This window comes from Heptranchias perlo, chromosome 21 (genome assembly GCF_035084215.1).
Source record: "Heptranchias perlo isolate sHepPer1 chromosome 21, sHepPer1.hap1, whole genome shotgun sequence".
Classification (NCBI taxonomy): domain Eukaryota; kingdom Metazoa; phylum Chordata; class Chondrichthyes; order Hexanchiformes; family Hexanchidae; genus Heptranchias; species Heptranchias perlo.
Genome location: NC_090345.1, coordinates 24,956,736 through 24,980,206, shown reverse-complemented (window position 1 = coordinate 24,980,206; position 23,471 = coordinate 24,956,736). Strand labels below are relative to the sequence as shown.

The 23,471-nt window shown below is 42.6% G+C and overlaps 1 long non-coding RNA gene across 1 annotated transcript in view; it reads left to right on the top strand.

Annotated features, from left to right (window-relative positions):
- Nucleotides 1-20,472: 20,472 nt before the first annotated feature.
- The window catches only part of LOC137340304 (uncharacterized), a 35,360-nt gene continuing 32,361 nt past the window's right edge, over nucleotides 20,473-23,471 (top strand). Inside the window, exons 1-2 of the long non-coding RNA XR_010966766.1 lie at nucleotides 20,473-20,667; nucleotides 21,059-21,081. This is a non-coding gene — a long non-coding RNA (uncharacterized lncRNA). The remainder of the gene's footprint in view (nucleotides 20,668-21,058; nucleotides 21,082-23,471) is intronic.

Below are 23,471 nucleotides of genomic sequence, written 5' to 3'. Positions count from 1 at the left end.
GGTTCCTATGGCATACATACAAACCAAATTGACATTCTAGCACAGAATTGGTTGGAGTGCTGTGTGCTATCCGATCAGTTTGAGTGACGATTCAGCCAAAGAAGCCCCAGAAAGGTAAGTTTTAAATTGTTTTTGTGGGGCCAGGAGGAGCAGGGGCCTCCTGTTCATTAACAAAATAAGCTGTCATTATTTCTTTGTTCTGATTTTGATTGACAGTTCTGTAGCCAGAACCTGGCAATAAATATGACAAGCTATCACTGGTTCTTTCATTCAGTTCACTTGTATCACAGGATTCTGGAAGGAATTTTGAAAACCATTTGTTATGTTGAACTTGGGAAACTGGTTAATGTACAGGTGGAAGTTTAAGTGTAATGTATTGCTACCTAACCTGTTGATTTATCTTTACTTCTGTAAAGAATTATAGGGGTGATTTTAAATATACACCCAGAACGAGCCCAAAGTTGTTGCTGTGTCCACTGCATCCATCTGAAGCCTTCAGCGGGAGGTCTGAACCATTTTCAGCAAGCTCAGCCAGAAGTCGGCAGTAAAAGGGGGAGGAGGCGCACCGGGTGGGCATCCTACCCAGTAGCCAGAAAAAAGTTCCAGGCTGTTTATGGAGCGGCCTCCAGCAGTGCCTTTGACGACCGCTAGTTAGGCTGCTCACCACTAGGTGCCCATCAGACAGGTCTTGTGCGTATAAGGGGCGGCCACTTAGTTCCCTTGCCATTTTCAACTGCCAGATGCCATGTAAACAGGGAGGGCAGCAGTTGAAAACTGCCCCTTATGTCTCCTAATAAATTCAAATTAGTAGTTTAGCCTGAACTATATGGTCTGTCAGTGTGGTATTTTCTAATAAATCAGAGAGATCTGGAGTATATATTGTATTACTCCTGGTATATACCCTGATGTTATGAGCATTCAATGTTTGGCTCATTTCAAGCTAGCTCATATATTTTGAACATATAGTCACGTTTTAATTCATAAGAAGTGCAGACTTGCTTGAGGAAGCTGACTTTTTGTATTGAACATGAGTAAAATGTATAGGGAAGAAGTCGGAATAGTAATGACTATATCTTAAGACGATGTATTAGGTACGACTTATCAAAGCAGTGCTCAGCTACTCTGAATGTGAAATTAAATCCATCAATGTCTTAAATACAAAATCAATAATTTTTATCATATAATTCTGTGCTGAAAGTAGCCATTTTATATCACTGAGATATTTTAACCAAGAATCTCTCTCTCTCACATACAATGTTCAATGCTATTTCATAAAACCATTTTCTTGTACCCTCTTTCCAACTCTCACACACAATATAAATAGTAGGCATCTCATTCACATCATCACAAAAATGCTGGGAAATAATATTAAAAAGTCACCCTTCCTTCCATCGTTATTATTTTCCACTTCAAAACTACAGTGGAAGGAGCTGTAATGTGCAAGTCAACCACATAAAACATTTAGTTAAAATTACTGGAATTTTGCTTCAATTAATTCTGTCAAATCTTAATAGAACAGTTAAGCCTCAAAGGGATTAATGCATCTGTAATACAGCAGAAAAGAAGGTGTATTTGACTCATGAATATTTTTACAAATATTTAGAGTTATAGGTGCTCAGCACCTATAGAAGCTGTTGAATTTTTAAACTGCAAGCAATATGAGTGAAAGCTGAGAGTTAATTAATAAGTGTGGAGAGTAATACAACTAAGAGTGATTGTCCTACTGATTAATTAAAGAGGTTGTAAAAGACATGTGTCACATGTTCACAAGAATCAACAAAGGGATACAAGGAAAGTAATAAGACGTGTAAAACGGAGTATGAACAAAAAGTTGCAAGAGATATCAAATCTAACAGTAAAAGTCTTTATAGATATATTAAGAGAAAGGGAGTGGTCAATTGAAATTTCAAGACTGAGATTGACAGATTTTTATTAGGTAAGGGTATCGAGATATGAATCAAAGGCTGAGAAATGGAGCTGAGTGACAGATCAGCCACGAACTAATTGAATAGAGGAACAGGCTTGAGGGGCTGAATAGCCTACTCCTGTTCCTATGTTCCCACTATTTTGCTAACTCACAGGTCTCCAATAATACATGGTGGAAATGCTAAGGAGGCTGGGGTTTAGCAGGGAAGCTATGATAAACCTGTACCTTCATTAAGACAGGGGATACAGTGTCAGCCACTTTACCACCCACAGATATATCAAAGAAGTCACACAGATGGATTATTCTGCAGAGTTAATGGGGGTTAAATTGGTTAACCCCCGAAAACGGGCGCTGGGATCGCGGTGCATGATTAATCCACGCCCAGTCATTGCGATGCAGGCAGCATGTAACATTCATGCTGCCTGGTGACTTCAGCGATTGCTGCGTGCAGCCAGCGCTACCTGCACTGTTGAGTGGCTGCACGCACCAGAAGGGGGCCCAGATATTGGGAGCGGCTAGCGCCACTTAAAGGCAGCCTTCACCTCTTAAAGGGGAGGTGCACTGTGGCTGCAGGAAGTGGTGGAGGTCAATTGTGAAGTGAATCTGTGCTGCAATATAGTGAAGCACGGTGATGTTGGGAACTTCGGAATTTTTAATGAACAACAACTTGGCTGCTCAAAGTAAGCTGGATTCTTATATTTTCAAAATATAAGAAGCAGGTCTGAACATATCTGACCCGTATCTGCCGATCTGAGTTTATACCAGGCCTGCGAGAGAGCGTGCACCAAAGTTCTCCAAGGATGCACGAAGCCTTGGTGCAAGAGATGGACAGAAGGAGGGGCATCCTATATCCGCAGGGGGGCAAAAGGCCCTCCAGACATATGCTCCCGAGACAGTAGGAGGCAGTAGCGGACGAGGGCAATGCCAGGAGCATAGCATTAAGAACATGGATGCAGTGCAGGAAGAAGTTCAATGATTTGACACAAGTGGTCAAGGTGCGTGAGTTCAACTGTCAAGTGGCACATCCTACCAACTGCACCACTAGCCGCATCAACTGTTCCACACACTACACCCCCATCACCCACCTACCAACAAATGCTTTCAATCAGTACTCAACTCTTCCAATCAGATGCTTCATCTCATCCTCACACTTACCACTGTTGCAAACTGCACACCCACAACTCACAGGTCACACATACCGGCAGCTATTCAACCACAACAGCCACATCACCCAAACATCTTGCAGGATACTCACAGAAATACTTCCCGCTTTCTTGCAGGAGAAGGTGGCGCAAAACAGGAGGCAGCAAGTGGCAGTGGCTCCATGGAACATGAACCTGCTGTCCTCTCTCAGGATGACAACATTCCTGTCCCACCCCTGCCACTCCGCCAGTGACCTTGCTGTTGCCTGTTGGCTAGCTAGTCCACTCCCTGTAGAGTATTGAAACTTTATTATAGGAACAGGAGTAGGCCATTTAGCCCCTCGAGCCTGTTCTGCCATTCAATGAGATCATGGCTGATCTGTGACCTAACTCCATATACCTGCCTTAGCCCCATATCCCTTAATACCTTTGGTTAACAACAATCAATCAAAAAATTAACAATTGAGCTAGCATCAACTGCCGTTTGTGAAAGAGAGTTCCGAACTTCTACCACCCTTTGCGTGTAGAAGTATTTCCTAACTTAATTCCTGAAAGTCCTGGCTCTAATTTTTAGGCTATGTCCCCTCGTCCTAATATTCAAGTATAGGGGACCTCCAAAAACAGGTACAAATGCATCAGCAGCCAGAAGCAATAATCCAGGAACTAACCAGTAACACCTGCATGATCACTTTGGCTGGAGCGTGGAGTTCCAAAATCGCATCTGTCCCTTTAAATCAGCGTTGCACACTGATCTACGTCATTATCTCCCTACTTTATATGCTGCTAGTGTTGGTTAGGTACGCATGCACATCCACCTTTACCAAGGTGGCATCCTGCGCACGTCCCGCCGGAAGTGTGCCCGCGCATCTTGGATGCCATTTTCGGGGCTTAGGAGTCTGTGTAACGCCTGCACAATGAGCGCTACGTGGCCCAATTTAGTCCCCAATGACTTCTTCCCATTTTTCCACTGACCAACAGCAGCAATGTGAGAGGCGAACACAGTTCTGCACAACCTCTGGCTTTCCCAGTGTCTAGACAGTCATCGCTTGCACTCATGTTACCATTTGGACTCTGTGCACAATGCCGTGCAGTATACAACCCAAAAGGGATTTAGTTTATCTCAATGAGGACATGCTGTGCAACCAACTGTGAAAATCATACATAGCAATGCCTGCATTCCCAAAGGTTTTCACAATGTCTTCATTTTAAGACAATTATCTGCATAATCCTTAATTGAAGGGGAATAAATAGTGGAAGGATGACTCTAGGGAGACCAATCCAGCCATAATGCATGATACCCATGCACCTGTCACTGACAGAAGTAGAGCTTTGGTGCAATGAAGCTCAGAATTATCAAATGTAACATTGTTAATTTGTAGCAGCATTTTACATATCTGGATGGATCTGGGGCAGCCTTACTGTATAACCCCACTGCCCTGCATTCCTAAGGTAAATGTTGTCTGCTGCATAGTTCAAATGAAAAGAGATTTCAGGATGCATCTCAATGGCTGGGATGGCCAACACATGAAAAAGTAAGAGGATGAAATACCAGGATGGAATACAGCAAGGAAAACTGGTCCATCGGACATTAATTCCAAATGGCATCCAAGGAGTACCATAGCTACACCATTTCTTAAAGGATCAAACTTTATCTGCCAAACAATTGTGCCCAAAATACTTTGTCCTACAATTTCATACTCAGTTCTTCAAATACCATCTATTGCCACTTGATGATGGGCTCCAGGTATATTACGACCATGAACAAGCAGATACTTAGCATGATGCTCAAATCAATTGGGTGAAGTTTGAATGTTGGCAGCTTGAGTTGGCAATTTTCTGGGGTGTGTAGATGGCCGTCGATCCTTTCAATTTATACACCTTCTCTTTCGTCCTTGTACAAGGCTTGCAGCTCCTGGCCTTTCAAATGACTTTTCCTTACTCAACAATTCAGGTGCTTAACTGCCTCCTAATTGCAGTTCACAACATATTTAGAGAATTAATGCTGCTCCTTCTCACTGGCTACCCCACTGTGTGGGAGAGAATGCTCACATTCACAGACTGAAACAGAAAAATTGTATGTGTAACATTAGGAATAAATTCTTCCAAAAACTTGTAGAAACCCACAGTTTACTTCGATTAACATGGAAACGAGAAACTTTGGCTATACTTTACAATTTCCCGTACCTCGTAACTTCATCAAAAAAAAATTCTCTTCAGCATTTCTTGAATACTAATAAACTGTTTTAACAATATTATCTAGAGATGTAGGCGGAGGACTATGAGCTCACAGTTGATGCATAAGATATGTACAAATCAATCAAACATATTCATACAAAGAAGGGTTAATTATTGGGCTCAATTTTAAAATCAAATTGCGGGTGCGTTGGGGGCCGAGGGCTGTGAAAATGGTGAAAACTCCAAGTGGGTTCGGAAGCCGGCTCCAACCCGTCGACTTCCGAGTTCCCCACAGACATGCAAGTGTACACGCCCGCTTCATGAATCCGGAAGTCCCGCCAGCAATTAAAGCCGGCGGGATCATAGTTAAAGAATCAAATGTACCGAGGTACTTAAGGTATTTTATTTCTGACGTAGTAGATAGTTGAAACGATTTTAAACTTACCTGGGCGGCTTTCCCACAGCTTCCAATTCACGCCTGGTGAAACCAGCCGTGAAGGGCCAGATCAGGCAAAAATAAACTAAATAAATTAAATAAAAAACCATTGCACAAAATTTAAAAAAAAATAAACCTACCTTTCCACCCTGCTCCAATGTCCCCCTTACCCCCCGAGGTCTCCCTCTCCAATGTCCCTCTCAGCCCCCGATGTCTCCCTCTCCGATGTCCCTCTTCTCCCACCCGATGTCCCTCTCTGACCTTCCCCTCTCCCCCCCGATCTTCACCTCTCCCCCCCGATCTTCACCTCTCCCCCCCCCGATCTTCACCTCTCCCCCCCCCAATCTTCACCTCTCCCCCCCCAATCTTCCCCTCTCCCCCCCCCGATCTTCCCCTCTCCCCCCCCGATCTTCCCCTCTCCCCCCCGATCTTCACCTCTCCCCCCCCCCAATCTTCACCTCTCCCCCCCCAATCTTCCCCTCTCCCCCCCCGATCTTCCCCTCTCCCCCCCGATCTTCCCCTCTCCCCCCCGATCTTCCCCTCCCCCCGATCTTCAACGTCCTCCACTCTCTGTTCCAGCGTCGGATGACGTCTCGCTCTCTCTCTTTCTCTTCCCCCCCCACCCCCCTCCACCCCCGGCGTTGCAGCTCCTATTGGCAGTAAGCCTGTCAATCATGCTGGCTGCTGGGCCCGAAACCCAGAAACAACTTTAATCACCATCAATTACGTTGCGATCGTGTCGGAAAAGGCAAGTTTATTTTATTCGGCTTTGCCACGTGCACCTTCACCCCCTCCGCTGTCAACCCGCCACCATTTCAAAATTGAGCCCATTGTGTCCAATGGCAGCATCACAAGCTCCAAATTAGATAAAGCATGGGCTAAATGCAACTTAGAGATCTCGAGGTTACCTTGGCAAAAAGAAATTAACTCTAACCATAGAAGAGTACACTTAATTTGCTGCTTCCCTGAACCAGCTATCATCATAGCCTCGCTGAGTGAACTATTCGAATTAGTGTTAGAATGTCCAATTGAATCTGTTTCACCTAACTTCACTTAGGACACTATTCTAACTCACTGCATTACTAATTTCACACCACTTTCTTTCTAAAATATAATTTTTACTGCAGCTTAATAAAGACTGATTGCAGCTACTGTTATGACAACTAGTTGAAACGACATAATCCACCAGTTTGCCTATTTTGGTGTGTTGCAGTGTAGGATTAATCGGTGATTTTTTTTTTGAAGATGTATTCCTTCTATTTCTCTCTGTTTCTTAACTGTCATGTTATTTTTCCTCTTCTTTTAGTTTATTGCCACCATTCCATCATATGAATGAGTGTTAAGTAAATGCACCAGAACACAGTGTTTAGAGAGTTCAAGCAGAGATTAATGTAGTGGCAAATAGAAAAAGGCAGTTCACTGTCTGACCAGGCAGCTGTGTGCAGACTCTGATACACCCATCAATACTTTTCAATCTGCTTCATGCCGAGTAATTTCAGTTGTGACACACGCAGGCCAGCAGATCTGCACACTAAAGGGAAATCATTTTGGGAGCAGCAGTGTAAATGATTTCTTTATTACATTTCATAACAGAAATTGTCTTTGAGCACCGTCTTGGTCTAGTTTCTGTTTAAATGATGTGGCTGACAATGGAGATGTTTTCTGTACAGCTGGTTCACTACTTTTGTTAAGCTGCTGTAAAAAATGGGATGCGACAGGAACTGCATCTAAACTTTTATCTCTGATTGTGAAAACATTAAGCCTCTGAGTGCTGTTTTTTCACATCTCGGAAGACCACGTAATAGCCTGGGGGCCTGATTTTATACTGTCTGTACCATCACAAACTGATTTTCGTTTTTCGCTTCCATTATGGCTGAGATTGGTACAAAATAGAACAATAAAAATTATTACTTTTTAAAAAGTTTGAAATTTCAGTGCTAGGGTATATCAGCAAATGAACTTGTAAAATCTCAGTTTGGCACTTTTTGTTAAATTAGTGGTTTTGTAGCCATTTTGCGTAGAGCTACTTGATGCCATTGACCTGGCAGACTATAGGGACAATTTTAACCCTGCCCACCTGGCAGAAGCAGGGCAGGCGGGCAGTGGAAATTACTGCAGGGACTTACCCACTCTGATTTCGCTGCCTTCCAGCTGGTTGAAATTTTAACCTACTCTTTTTGAGCAGGCAAGCAGGACACCCTCCAGAAGGCAGCGGACTCCTTCTTTGAATCTGCAGATTCATTATATGTCATCGGGCTCCGACTGCAATTTTAACCCGAAGCCTGCATGGGGAAATGGATCTGGCGCTAGAAAAGGCAAAGAAAGGTAAGTCATTTTCAATTTTTCTTTATTTCCTTGTGGACCTACAAGGAAACCTTGGGGCTTCCCTGCACCGGACTTCCCTCCCCCTCCCCCGAGGCGATGCCCCCTGACCCTCCTCAAATCACTTACCTGATCACCAGGGACTGTTCCTTTGGGTTCTCAGTGGCGGCCTCCTGCTTCCCGAAATCCTGCTGCTGCCTATTGGCCAGCTGATGCTTCAGGTGGGAGACTGACAGGACCCATGCAGATGAGGCTCAGGAGTTACAATCTTCCAGTCTCTCTCACGCTGCAGAGGGGCCGGACGGTTTCCTGTCCTCCTTAGCCACTGCCTGCACGACTCCCACTGGGAGTTAAAATCCAAGCTTATATTCCTGGAACAGCTACAAACAGTTTGTTCCAAAATGTCAACTGAACTGTTGCCATCTTGGTTGTCAAGGGCTAGTTTACAGCTCGGTAACTACTGCAGGCTAACTTACAATTTTTTTTTGAGTCAATACATATAAAATTATCTGAAATTCCTCTCTCTGTTATTTTAGCAAAGGTATTAACCCATTTTTAAAAATGGGTTAGTGCCTCCACTAAAACAATGGAGAGAGGAATTTTAGATGAATGTGGCAAGTATTCATAAACTATCATCTCTCAGTGTAATTTCAAGGCTCAGGTACCCCGTATTCAATTGCAGTTTGGTGCTGAGTTAGTGAATCTTAGCCATGGCGACTGTTAGGCCACTACAATTGGAGATAGTATCCCTGGGTGTTAGGATGTGACTGCATGACATTTGCATTGAAGTTACAAGTTCCTAACTGCTTAAGGCAGAACCTTCCTGCCTGTGCTGGTGATGCCATTAGAAATGTGCGTCATGTGCAAAAGGCATTATGGGTCTCTGCCTTTTTCCTCTGCCTAATGTCCTGGAAAATGGAGCGCAATGGGAGGAAAATTGGCCACTATGTCTCGCATTAACACTTTACCAGGTGCGAATAGATTCTCCTTTCAAAAAAATGAATAATTTGCAGTGGAAGCACTTCTTGCTGAGATTGCACCTGAATCACAGAACATTAAGGATAGTTTAAATAGCCAGTGATAAGAAAAAAATACAAAATGTCATAACAGGACATCAATACAAATCTGAGCAAGTAAAAAGGTAATATTTATATTATTCTTTAATCCCCATCCAGTAAGGAATGTGTTTGTGGCAAAAATCACAAATATGAAGGAGGCAAGAAAGAGAGAGAGATTATTGTAGTTTTTAGATTTCAGCACATCACTAATTTGTACTACAGCAGCTGAACGATGTCCTGTGGCAACCCATATTTGAAGAGACATTTTATATTGAAAAATAAATAGCTATATGGGTAGACAAAGCGTTGAAGACAGAAGGTACATTTCCCACATTACTCAGTCAGATCTCCTAGCTGGCTAAGCAAGAAGCCAGTTTGATGGTGTTTCAGGGCTGTTCTGTCCCGTTCTTCAGACTAGGGAGACTAGCAGAAAGCTGATGTGTTAGCTAACACCACTGATTGTGAGTTATCCAGTATTTAGTCCTTCACAAAAAGCAGAACATCTTTGCTTATGAGTTCATTTGTACCTGTTAGTTAATATTTCATTTTGACTAAGATGTTAGTTGTATCTACTGAAAGTGAAACCTGGATTCTTTCTTTCTGAACTATTTATAACAATTCATCAATGGGGGAAGTTTGCTAGGGATGATGGGAAAAGCAGTGCGCTTTAATAGGGTTAATTACCCTAACAAATGAGGTAAAAATGGTCAAACCTGTACAAAGTCATAAGGGTTTAAAATTTCATGAAATGCTCCCTTCCAGTATTTTCATGCTCCTTGGAGCTATGAGATATTCATAGAAAAATATCCCAGCTGCAACTATTCTGCCTGGACTTTGTTCCCACAGATGTGGAGCTCTGGCCTCTAACAGCAAAGGCCCACATCAATAGCTTTCATTTATATCATTTAAAAATAGGAAAATGGTCATTCTGTTATAAGTCTTTGCGAATGATAATTGATTTCAGTTTGGGAGAATGCCAAATGCTAAAACGGATCCTGGTCTATTGGAACATTGTTAACTGTACATCTTGAGTTCATTACCACTGTTAGAGACAGTCTGCAGGTTTAGAAAAAAAACATGCCCATTGTTTTCTGTGGTCCACTTGCCATCACAGCAGCAGCTCTGCTGACACAGAAAGATTAATAGGCTTATTAAACTGAGCAAATTCTGTTTCTCATGGGTTTAAGCACAGTTCTTGGCAAATGAGATGTTGTTACGAAAAACTGTAATCTAATACATTTTGAAAACTGAGTTCATTAAAAAAAATATATACAATCATTTAGGAGTTGAAAAAGTTACAGATAGAGAACATAAATAGAGCAACACATTGAGAAAATAGTCGTAGGTTAGGCAGTTACAACTCTTATTAAAAAAAACCCGTTTTAGTGGGCTTCCTGTAAATGGACCACTTACGTGGTGACTTTCCACACATGTGGGGGTGTGGTGTGTGGTGTGTGTGTATAAATATATATATATTTTTTCTTTAGTTTCTCCAGGCCTCCGCCTCCTCCTTCCTGAAAGTAGTGACTCATTATGTGGCTTGGCTCCAGGGATACCTGGTGCTTTGTCCAAATGGTAATTCTTCACATGTGTGACTCAGAAGTGAGTGATGGCTTCTGACTGCAGTGGACGTCACAGCCAAGCCCCACCCTATCTCCATACAACACTCATGTACCCTGATTTCCAGCAGAGGCCGTTGGATAATCATCAGGAGTAGTGATTTCCGCCTTCCCTCCATCTAACCTAGAGATGCTGTACCCAGATGAAGTGGTCCCAATGCAAGCCTGGCTTTCTTGTTAATGTGATCACACAACAATATGTGGTCAGATGAATGTAAGATTTTGTAGAACAAACATTAGGAAGCAATTGAACTGATCAATCAGTTCTAGGCATCATTATTTTTATGATTTTATTCTAGGCTCACTGATTTATTTATTTTTAAATGGATATTACCAAATCAGTTTCTTCTCCCTTCAAGCAATCTGGTTCAGATGGAATGACGTATCTGATCATCGGTCTATTGTGTCTGATGTTTAAATAATCTGCTGGAGACTATATGATCCCTGGCAGTGCAACAGTGGAACTAGATATGTATCTGATCTGGGAGTCTTGTGAAAGAAATGTATTTTGTTCTATTGCAGACTAGGGAGACTCATGCATTGACTATTATTGTTGTAGTCAGTGTTAAACCTGAATAACTCCATTTTAGTACCTTTGAATCCATAAGCTGAAAGAACCTAAACATTGACTTGTAGAGCTGTTAAACATTTAAAACAATAAAGTATTTTAAATAAATTAAATCAAATATTTCTGGAATAATGACCAAAAACATAACTGGAAAGGAAAGGAAGATTTGATGGAATGTAAAACCTTCCTGCTGGGTGCAGTTTTGATCAACTTATTAGCGGTTGGCTGGGATATTTTGTGCAACGTGATTTAAAGCTATCTCTCAATATGCACAAAACATATTAAAAATAGTACTTCCTCTAAAACATTTGGGGTACAGCTCAAAAACAATCCTTCGTTTCTGTAAAAACATCTACTGAACCAGTCAGAAGTATCAGACATCAGGCAGACAAACTCCAAATTTGTCCAGAAGCGCGATGCCTGTATTACCATCACAGTGCAGCTTTCTGTTGTATAGGAAAGTTTAACAAATCCCTTCCAGTACAGTGCACACTGTCTTTCAATAACACCATGTTAGAAGAGCCCTATGGAATGTGGGAAAAGGGTTAAAAACCCAAATTGAACTGTGCTCTTCAGGCCTAAAAGCAGCAAAAGACAGGGTGTTACATGCACGAGCAACTGCAGACACTGATCTCCTGTTCAGGATTGCAGATTGAGGCAAATTGCTAAGGGCTGCAGAGGCCAGAGGCGGTACTATTCAGTCACTCTGCTAATTATAGCTCCATGTCGAACATATTCTCTTTTAAGAAAACATGCTAAATTAATATCACAATTTATATTTAAAGTGAGTGCAGCTGTTCATTCTAAGATGGGTGAATGGCTTTTTGTCTTAAACTGATTTCCATGTTCTGAGCAGGCAGCGAATGTTGTGTTTTCAATCCCCACCCCTCACATCTGCTCAGTTTGGTAGCACATTTCAATCTCTGGTCAAAGACAAAGCAAGGATGCTAGTCAAATCTTTGTTACTGCCATCCTATGAAGTGCACGTGAGCAGCAAATGAAAGCATGAACTGAGCAATGGAGAAACAAATTAAATTACTCGGTATTAATCAAGATTAATTAAAACTGCAAATCTGTAAGGAACATCCACCAGAATTATTCTGTGTAAGACAAGGACATTCGAGATTAATAGAGAATGAATTCTACAGTGAATTATACATTCTAATAACACTGAATTAGTCCCATCAGAGAAAATCAAGCAGGACTTGCTTTGCAATACCTAATTAAATATTAATTGCACCTCTGTTCTAATGGGAGCTATGAATGTTATACTACAGTATGGTAAACTTTGCAACTGGTGTGGATCAGCGCCATAAACATTGAGGAACTATTGTATTTGTGCAATGGACTTTTCTTAAGATTATATCAAATTTACTGGAGAATTTTTGAGAGGACTGGTTGTTTTTCGTCCACTTGGCTCTATTCTCTGGGCAAGAGGGCGGGATGGCAGCCCACTCTTAGGTTTTTGCCAGTGGCAATTGTGCTTGGAATTGTGTGAAATGGCGCTAGGTAATTTATTCTCTGACTGTTCCTCACTCTCTGGGGCTCAGTACCTTGTCCTGCTAGTGTGATTGTCATTGAGAATCCACTTTGTGGCAATTCTGGAATGTAATTTGCATTCTACTGTGCCACAGTGCAGCATGTCAGGAAACCTGAACACTATCATGCCATCAGCAATGGATTTAAGGTTTGCATGCAATTATGAGTCCAAATAAAGAGAAGGAAGGCGTTGAGCCTATTTTCTGTCACTAGATAACATTCAGGGTCTGAAATTCCAGGGTGCCCACTCGGCTGGCAGAAGTGAGCAGAATGGAACTCCAAACTGCCCATGGAGCCACCTGTAGACCCCCATACCTAAATTGTGGGGATGGGGTCATTATCATATTTGGGGTAGATTGTCAGTGCTAGTAAGGGTGGATAATGGCTCTCGATCCAAACAGAGGGCTGGAAAGCTAGAGCAGCACCATGCCGCCCTGACCCAGCGAGGTGAAGGGCCTCCCCAGAAACAGGGCATCCCAACTCTACAGCTTCCAAAGGCATTGTTGGTTTGTCTTTGGAAGATAATTAATCCCCGCTGGGTTTGACTAGTTGCTCCCACTTGCATTTTGGAGTCTTTACTAGGCCTACACTTGCTCTCAGGATGCATAAGTTCTATTGGGCCTGTCATGAGGCAGACTGGTTTGAATTTCCCAGAAAAGCCCAGGAACTTGCCAAGCTCCATCCCCTTGGCATAGGGTAGAAAGGCAGAAGAGGCGCCCTTCCCCTCCCATCTGAATTTTCAAGCCTCCTCTGAACAGGGTGGAATCCTGTCAGAGTCAGGTTCCACCCCATTTTCTAGTCCCCTCCAACACTCACACTGGAGATAGGCCCGGGGCCAGATTGGAATTTCAGCAGATGACACTAAATTAGGAGGGACAGTAAATAGTGCAAATAGGAGCAGAAAGTTGCTAAGGGACATAGACAGATTAAGTGAGAGGGCTAAACTATGGCAAATGGAGTTCAATGTGGGCAGTGTGAGATTATCCACTTTGGACCCCAGAAAGATAAATTGAAGTATTTTCTAAATGGTGAGAAACTAGGAACTGTAGAGGAACAAATAGATTTGCAAGTCCAAGTACACAAATAATTAAAATCTAGTAGACATTTACAAAAAGCAGTCAAAAAGGCTACTGGAAGATTGGCATTTATCTCAAGGGGGCTGTAATACAAAGGAGAGGAAGTTATGCTTCAGAGGCTTGATCAGACCCCATCTTGATTACTATGTTCAGTTGTGGGCACCTCACCTCAGGAAGGATATATTGGCCTCGGAAACTCTGCAGAATATTTAACTCGATGCTGTAAGAATGATATTTTTCTTTCATCTTTCTGAATGGTAATTTACTGCTGATGGTAATTATGTGCCAAACCAAAACACATTTAAAAAGATTACTCTAACCAACTTAACAAATTAAGTTATAAGGTTCATCATGTTGGTAGTTGATGCTAGCTCAATGGTTAATTTTAAATCTGAGATTGATAGATTTTTGTTAACCAAAGTTATTAAGGAATATGGGGCTAAGACAGGTATATGGAATATGTAAACTTTGTTTAAGTCACAGGTCAGCCATGATCTCATTGAATGGTGGAACAGGCTCGAGGGGCTAAATGGCCTACTCCTGTTCCTATGTGGCAATGTCAATGTTCCAAATTTACAGAAAATGGCTAATTAACAATTGTGACTAAGAAAGTCTAGATTTACAGAACGGGAAGTGGCTTTCATCGTAGGTGAGATGTTCAGGAAGACAGTAGTTATATTAGTTATTATATTAGTTATTATATTAGCTATATTTAGAAAAGCATAAATCTCCCAACCTCAGATGTGCTGCCAGGCATAGGAAGAGATTACTGAATAGTTGAGCTCCATCTCATGCATCAAGAAATCTGGAGAGATACTAAGGGGTTTTTTAATAATACGAAGAAGACAGCCCAGAAAAAAATTGTATTCATCCACCAGGTTCCCGCATCTATAAGATTAAGACACCCAACCTGAAAGTACTCATAGCTGTAGAGGAGAGAGTCTGGAATCTTTGCTGTGATGCCTTGGACGTAAGTGGAAAGTATGAATTTGATGGAGCATCACTGATACTGGAGAGTGCTTCAGAGGGAATTCCACCCTCTCTATACAATTGAAGCATAACTTCATCCCCTTTGTATTCCAGCCAGTGTTTTGAGATTTCAGCTCAGTCACATTGATGCTGGAACAAACTAATGTTACAATCCCTAAACCTGTCTGCCGCTCTACATTCCTCTCCTCCTTTAAGACAGTCCTTATAACCTACCTCTTTGACCAAGCTTTTGGTCACCTGTCCTAATATCTCCTTGTTTGGCTTGGTGTCAAATTTTGTTTGATAACGCTCCTGTGAAATGCCTTTGGACGTTTTGCTACGTTAAAGATGCTTAATAAATGCAAGTTGTTGTTGTAATAACGCCACTAAGATATTAGGCGCAGCTATTCTATTAAATCAATATTAATATAATTTTTTAACACTTTACATCTGCTCTTCTTGTCCTTCCTTCTCTCACCCCTCTGCTAATTTTACTATACTTTTATATTCATTCTAATACTCTATTTTAAGACCGATATACCTTTTTGTCTTATTTTTTACGTTTGAGCTTCAAACTTATCTGTTTTCCAGTAACTCCGACCATTCATTCTGATGCTGGGAATCACATTGTCAAAAATTTGTCATTGATTGGCTGAAAACTGACTCTAAATAATGCCTGTTTCAGACAGTTGAGTCTCAGGATATTAAAAGTTGACCTGGTTGTGTCATTGATAAGACAAGGTCAATCATTTGACGTCAGGTCAACTCATTGGAGCAAACATGATTGAAGTGAGATATCTCATTGGCAGCAAGCTAGGGATTAGTATTCCAACATGACAGATTCGCTTTTCTTGTATTTTATTGAACTGCTTTTGCTTGCTTCATACTATTTTCCTAATTCCAGCTGAAATTTTTAATGATGAGAGAAAGGCCTCCAACAATGGCAGGGCTACGATGGGTTGTGCTATGAAAGTGTACTGTAAACTAGGGGCACAGTCTGTCATCACTACCTACTTATAATTTCCTATTCAGCTTCCTTGGAATTAACTCTCGATTCTGATATAATTCAAAGATATACTTATTTGTCTTCGTCACACAACATTTGAATACAATGAATCCAAATAAATCATCAGGATCATAAAAGGCTTTTATCTGGTTCCTTATCACATTTCAAAACAATTATAGCTTCCTTAACTATCTTTAAAATAATTCGTCAAAAAAATTGATCTTTTCCTTCTTGTACCAACACCAGGTATATTAGAACATGGGAGAAAAGGTTTTGCAAAACCATTCATTTACTTCATGCTTATCTATATACTGTCACCATTCTAACTGTATTGGACTGCATTTTAGTAGATGTGCTTTAACATATTTTACTTGATTAAAGAAAATAGCTATCTTTTTCCATTCCACCTTTTTGATTTCAATTCTGTCTGCTGGTATTCTCTGTTTTTACTCACAAATCAGACTGCAAGTAACAATTAAATGACAAAAAATGTCTCTATGCAGATAATAATAAATAATAATAATAAGAGGAAAGGGAAAGCTTCTGTGTCGAGTATTAAGCGACGTAGAAATCTAAAAAGTCAGTGGGCTCGATTTTAACTCGGCGGGAATGACATCAGGACTGGAGCGGGATGTTGGGGTGGGAGCTGGCCCCCACCGGGTAAGGTAAGTACTGGGGGGGGAGGGGTTGCAAGCCGATGCCCGTCTTGGGAGGGAGGGAGAGGCAAGGCCGGGGCTGGGGAGGCCAAAGGATTCCTTGTGGGGCCTGAGGGAGCATTCCTGCTCCTCCTGGCCCAAAAAGATTCCACATAAAGGTGAAATCTTTTTTAACTTACCGTGGCCTTTTCTGGCCACTCTGCGACTCCTGCCATGATTTGGCTGTTAGGGTTGACCCCCTGTGGGCCTCCCGAATGCTGAAGTTAAATTGCCCTCGTGGCGCTGTTGACATCTTTGGGCGGTGACTTTTAGAATTAAATTAGGCCTCCGCCTGCCAACAGCAAAACCCTGGCCGACTTCAAGATCGGTGAAGATAAAATGTTATTAGGTGGGAACTGTTCTGCCTTGGACTTGTAAGTGGATTTGGACGATTTTAACCCCTCCCATGTACCGTTCCTGCCGGGTGGTGGTGGGTGGGGGTGGGTAGTTGGGGAGTATCGATAATCAACACAATATTAGATGCTTTATCTGGAACTGCTCAAAGAAAAATTACTTTAAACCTGAAGGTTTGCTTGTAAGTTGTTCAATTTAAACTCATTTCCTCTGTTCTGTGCTCACAGTGGAATTCCAGTTTATTTAAAAAAAAAGACAAAATATATTTATTATTTTCTCACCTTGGCCTTTCTTTGTTTTTCTCACATTTCTTACCTTTCCCAACACAAGGATAGGAGATCTGTTCCAGCCAATGTCACTGAGCAATTTGAGGCACAGATTGATCTGAGTATTTGAAAGTAACTCTCGATTTCCCTCTCTCTCAGTGGGGAAACAACTGGCCATCACTTGTATTTTTCCATGGTGAAAGTGCTGAGTTTAGGGACGAGTATTCTGGTTATTCACTGATGAGAATCCATCGTCCATCATTTCATTAGCACGCCCTGTTGCAGTTTAATGTGCTCAACCATAGCATAATATTTTCTATCTCATTTTGAATGTGTTGTAAATTTAACTTTAAAAATCAGGGTGCCGAATTTCCACGTGGTGAGTTGCATCGCTGTTACGCCAATGAAAAAAGACTTATGCCTGCCAGAGACCTGGAGTGTTTTATACACAAGAGTTCCCTGGGTCAGCTCATTTGCATATCCTTTGGAGTTGTCATTGGCATAAATCCCATGTAATAATAGTGTAAGTGTGTGGAAACTGCAATGTAGCCTTTAAAAATACAATTCAGCCTGCACATTCTTGAGCAGATTTTTTTTTCAAAAAATATACTTTATTCATAAAATTTGCAACAATGCATACAATACAGTTGCCATATCACATTTCAAATGTACACAATACAGATTATACAATTTGCAGATTACATCAAGTACAGTTTAAATATGATTCCAACAATACAGTTACACATCGTACATAATTACAGTTCATGACACTCTAGGGTGCCTCATTGCAATGCAATCAATACAGCTTATTGATTACAGATTCATTACAGGTACATTACATTTCATTGCATAAATTTGTATTTTACATTCTGCCCGAGGGTTTTTTTCCCTGATTTCAGCTTCTCGGTATACAATGCGGGAAGGCGCTAAACGGTAGCCTTTCCCCACAGAGCCTTTGCGGCGGCCGCACCCAGCCTCAGTGCGTCCCTGAGCATGTAGTCCTGGACCTTGGAATGTGCCAGTCTGCAACACTCGGTCGAGGACAGCTCCTTGCACTGGAAGACCAGCAGGTTTCGGGCAGACCAAAGGGCGTCTTTCACCGAGTTAATGGTCTTCCAGCAGCAGTTGATGTCTGTCTCGGTGTGCGTCCCTGGGAACAGCCCGGAGAGCACAGAGTCCTGTGTTTCAGAACTGCTTGGGACGAACCTGGACAGATACCACTGCATCTCTCTCCAGACCTTCCTTGTAAAGGCGCATTCCAGAAGGAGATGGGTGATGGTTTCGTCTGCACCGCAGCCTCCTCGGGGACAGCGTGCGGTGGCGCTGAGAGTCCGGGAGTGCATGAAGGATCTGACAGGAAGGGCCCTTCTCACCACCAGCCAAGCTATGTGTTGGTGCTTGTTTGAAAGTTCTGGCGATGAGGCGTTCTGCCAAATGACATTGACAGTCTGCTCGGGGAACCATCCGACAGGATCCATCGACTCCTTTTCCCGCAGGGTCTCGAGGACGTTATATGCGGACCACTTAGTGATCGCCTTGTGGTCGAAAGTATTTTTTTGCATAAACTTTTCGACGAAGGACAGGTGGGGCAGAACAGTCCAACTGGACGGAGTGTTCCGTGGCAGTGTGGCCAGGCCCATCCTTCGCAACACCGGGGATAGGTAGAACCTCAGCATGTAGTGACATTTTGTGTTTTCGTACCAAGGGTCCACACAAAGCTTGATGCAGCCGCACACGAAAGTGGCCATCAAGATGTGGGCCACATTGGGCACGCCTTTTCCCCCTTTCTCCAGAGATTTGTACATCGTGTCCCTGCGGACACGGTCCATTTTTGATCTCCAGATAAAGCGGAAGATGGCTCGGGTGACTGTCATGGCGCAGGAGCGAGGTATGGGCCAGACCTGCGCCATGTACAGCAACACCGAGAGCACCTCGCACCTGATGACCAGGTTTTAGCCCACGATCGAGAGGGATCGTCGATCCCACAGTCCCAGTTTCTGCTTCACCTTGGAAATACGCTCCTTCCAGTTTTTGGTGCACACCCCGGCCCCCCCCCGAACCAGATCTCCAGCACCTTCAGGTAATCCGACCTGACGGTGAAGGGGACAAAGGATCGATTGGTCCAGTTCCCAAAGAACATGGCCTCGCTCTTGGTACAATTTACCCTGGCCCCCGAGGCCAATTCGAACTGGTCGCAAATGCTCATCAATCTGCGACCGACAGTTGATCCGAGCAAAAGGCGGCGACGTCGTTCATGTACAGGGAGGCCTTGACCTGAGTGCTTCCGCTGCCTGGGATAGTCACCCCTCTTATGCCCACATCCCTTCTGATGGACTTGGCAAAGTGTTCGATGCAGCACATGAACAAGACGGAGAAGAGAGGACAGCCCTGCCTGACTCCAGATTTGATCAGGAAGCTTTCTGATTCCCACCCATTGATTGAAACGGCGCTACTGATGTTTGTGTAGACAGCCAGGTAAGGAAGGAATTGTCCTTGGCTCTGTAACTTGACTCACATTACTTCACTCCTCCTCCTCCCAGCACCACATTCAGGTAAATATATTTTAACAAACTTACCTTGTTGGTTGTAGCCTAACAGGCATTCCCTTTAAGGACTGTCTGTTAGGCCGCGTGTAGGCCTGGTTTTCCTCAGGGCAATTCAATCTTGCTGTGGGGGCCTCAAACAGGCATTAGGCCACTTATTTACATATGCAAAGGGCCCAATGCCTGTTTCAGGTAAGTTTTGGCTTTTACCAATATGGCGGGCGGCACATTTCCAGTTTGTTAAGAACGTGCAGTTCCTGCTCGCCATATTGGAGGCTTAAGAGGCCGTTTAGCATCCCAAAAACGGACGCTGTAGAGACAAATTTCTAGGCCAATGTGTTGGAACAGAGAGGTTCAAAATGACATGTAGCAGATTGGATTAATTTGCAAAATATAGGCGGTGAAAATATTGGATATTATAGTATTGTGCAATGCACATGAGTGGTTCCCTTCAAGCTGATATTTAGAATAAACTGTGGTTGCTTTCACAATCTCCAGGATGGGTGGGGAATAGTGAAAGTGGGTGTGCCAAAACCATAATTACACAAATAAAAAGTCAATATAATGTGGTCAAATCCCTTGGAATTGCTTTGTGCAGACATATGCTACATTATATCAGTCGTGGAATGTAAGGCTGGCAGCGATGAGGATCATATGAGTTTAGAATGCTCTCTCTTTCTCTGCTTGCTTTTAAAACAATAAGAGGTATCATTTGCTCTTAGTATACTGATTGTTCATTAATTGGGAGCTAATTATTTCTCTTGTTTTTAGTGCATTCACAGATGTCCTCACCCTTAATTTTCCAATGTGCATGAAGCATGTGAGGTATCTCACCTTAAGTGAGGACTCAGAAAACCTACCCTATCGTGCATTCTTGGTGCTACGATGGATTACAACTTAAGCACAACTGAGTAACCAATCAGAAAAACCTGCAGTGATGGTGCTGAATCACCTGTTTACCTCCTTAGGCAGGTAAGTGTTATAACTAACCCTTAGTCGGCCATCCGAGCTGTGAACTGCTCCGAGTTGGAGTGCTGATTGAGGGAGTAAGGTATAGAAAGGCTCGAGTTTCTCTCTCCCAAGCACTGGGATCTAAGACAAATTGTAGTGTCCCCAGTATGATCCCGGCTAGGATCAGCTAATTCAACACAGACAGGGGATTGTACTTGGGACCGTGCACATCTGTAGAATCCAGAATTGTAATCTAACCAGCTTATTTTTAAATAGTTTAGAATCATATTCTAAGCAGTTTCTTATTAAATTGCTTCTAACTCCTCTATTTTAATATGTTTATTGTTAAAAAAGAATTTGGATAAAATATTTTAAATTTTTGGCTTATTTACTTCTTCTTTCTTCATTTCAGATCACACCACATGACAGAACTAGGTGTGTATTCCTACAGCCTAATCCCTGCTAGTAAATACAACCAAGTGACTAAGCGAAAAAAGGGGAACGTTATTTTAAACTCACAAGTTTTTAAAAAAATCATCAGAAAACAATATTTCTGGAGAATAACCTCCCCATGTCACGACGAGCATAGGTTATTCAGTTATTTATACCAATCCCTGATGTGTATCTCTGCATATCATTAAAACCAAACAGATTATTTATACCAAACAAGCTGCTTGCGGTCATGAGCTGCAGTGGTCCTGAGTTATCCTGCCAATTCTATCTAGTGATTTGCTTTGCATAAAGCAACATTCTCCATTGTGTATCGGCTGCAATTTTAATACTCTAATGTGAGACATGACTGATAAGGCAATGACACCCTTTTTCCCGTTAATTCACGGCTGTCCCAACAAATTCTTAACATTTAACTCAAAATTTCCAGGGGGAAAAATGAACACTAGAAAAATTCATAGTGTGGGTGGGGGAGGCGGGGAGGGGGACAGGACAGAGATGGTGCAGTTGTACAGAATATACAAGCTTGTAACTTAAGACAACGTTCCATAAGTATCCAACATTCCATAAGTACCTGAAATGCTAGGGGGGAAATACTAATATTAAAGGCACAAAATTGATTTTCTAGGAGCCTACGGATATGGCACCTCCCACAAAATGCTGATTTTTGATGCTTTATTTGGTGTATTTTCATTATATTGGAATCTACAATGAACATGGGCATTACATTTATTTCACCTAAAAAGGGACATTTTGGAATGAATTCAGTAAATTCAGCATAAGTTACCGGCCAGGAGGACTGCCCTCAAAGCCACTCCATGGTACCCTCCCCATAGGTCAGCATTGCAGCTTCCCCACAAGGAATTGTAGCCAAGTTTCAGGTTACAGTTGATGTCACTATTCCTGCCCCGTGCTGCAAGGTAGCCACAGGTGCCCTTGCAGCAGATGGCACAGCTCGGCCATCTTTCCATCTGCTGGCCCAGACCCTGCTGCTACTTGAGGTGATTCCAGCCGCTGCCTTCTGTACGTGGGAAATCCTGTTCCTGCAGGAAATGCAGTCCCTGGTATTGGCTACTGAGATAATTGGCGGTGATCTAGGTTGAGGTCAACCAGCTGTCCTCACAAACGCGGAGGTGCCAAGGGCACGCCAGCAAAACTGGGGGAATATTACACAAGAAGATTCTTGCAATAAGAAAGGAAGTATTTACAAAAACTTTAAACCAAAAATTCACACAACCAGACATACCAAGTATTGAATGCAACGGTCACTGTGCAAAATTCACGGTCCTCCCAATTCATTTTAATTACTAGGAGATCCGGGGTGCTGTGAATTGGGAGCACTGACTTCTGTGTCTGATTTTTTGATCTGTGCCAGGAGGGAAGCTTTGCAAAAATTTACCTTTATAATGCCTGCTACGGTACAAACTTACCCCAGCAATCAACATGGTGATGTTTAAGCAGAGTTTACAAAGCTATTCCTAGCAGGTCCAGGAATGTAGACTGCCCAAGAATCCCCAGTGTGGCGTCAATGTGCCTGTAAGCACAAAGGATTTAAGCACCAACCGCCTTACAGAGCACTTTAATTGTAGGGTATTACTGCTCTCAGGGCTAAGCTGGATGTAATCACAAAGTACATGCATATCTAACATAGTTAAAACTTGGCTGTGTGCTTAAATTCATATCGAATTTTTGATTGTGATTGCTTAGGGCTTACTTTGCACTGTGTATTCAGAGATAGCACACAGACTAATTGCGCTAAACTGTAGTATTTTGGTGTGTTAGCATTAACGAAGCAGTAGGACAATTATTCCCACATTCCCAAACTTGCTATTGGGAGTAAAAAGTTTTACTGCATGTTAGTGCACAAATTCAGCTTTAACACTTAACATGGCAAATGGTGGGAGAAATTGGTCCCCATCGCCCATTTTTTGGATGAAAAGTCAGAGTTGGGGAGACCAATTTCTGAGCGCAATCTCGCAGAGCCGATCTCCCCTGGAAGTGCGGCAGCCGGCGACTTCCAAGTGTCCGTGGTGCTCGCCTAAGACAGGCGTTAGGCCCCATGAATATGTTAATCAGGAGCCTAAAGCCTGGTTTAGGACCCCGCTGCCAAATTCGGCTTAAACTGGGCAGAACGCACCACGAAAGCTCTGCTCAGTTTTTCCAGTTTTACAGCGGCCTAACCAATGTTCCTTAAAGGGAGGGCTGGAGGTTGGCAATGGAAAGGTTTACTTACGTTAATGAGGAACCAGGAGAAGCAGCAATGCTCCTCCACAGCATTACTGTGGGCGACTGCTGGCTCAGCTCGCCCCCTTCCTCCCTCCGTTTGCCTACTCCCCTCCCAGGACATACCTGCCAAACTTTCCAGAGGCACGACC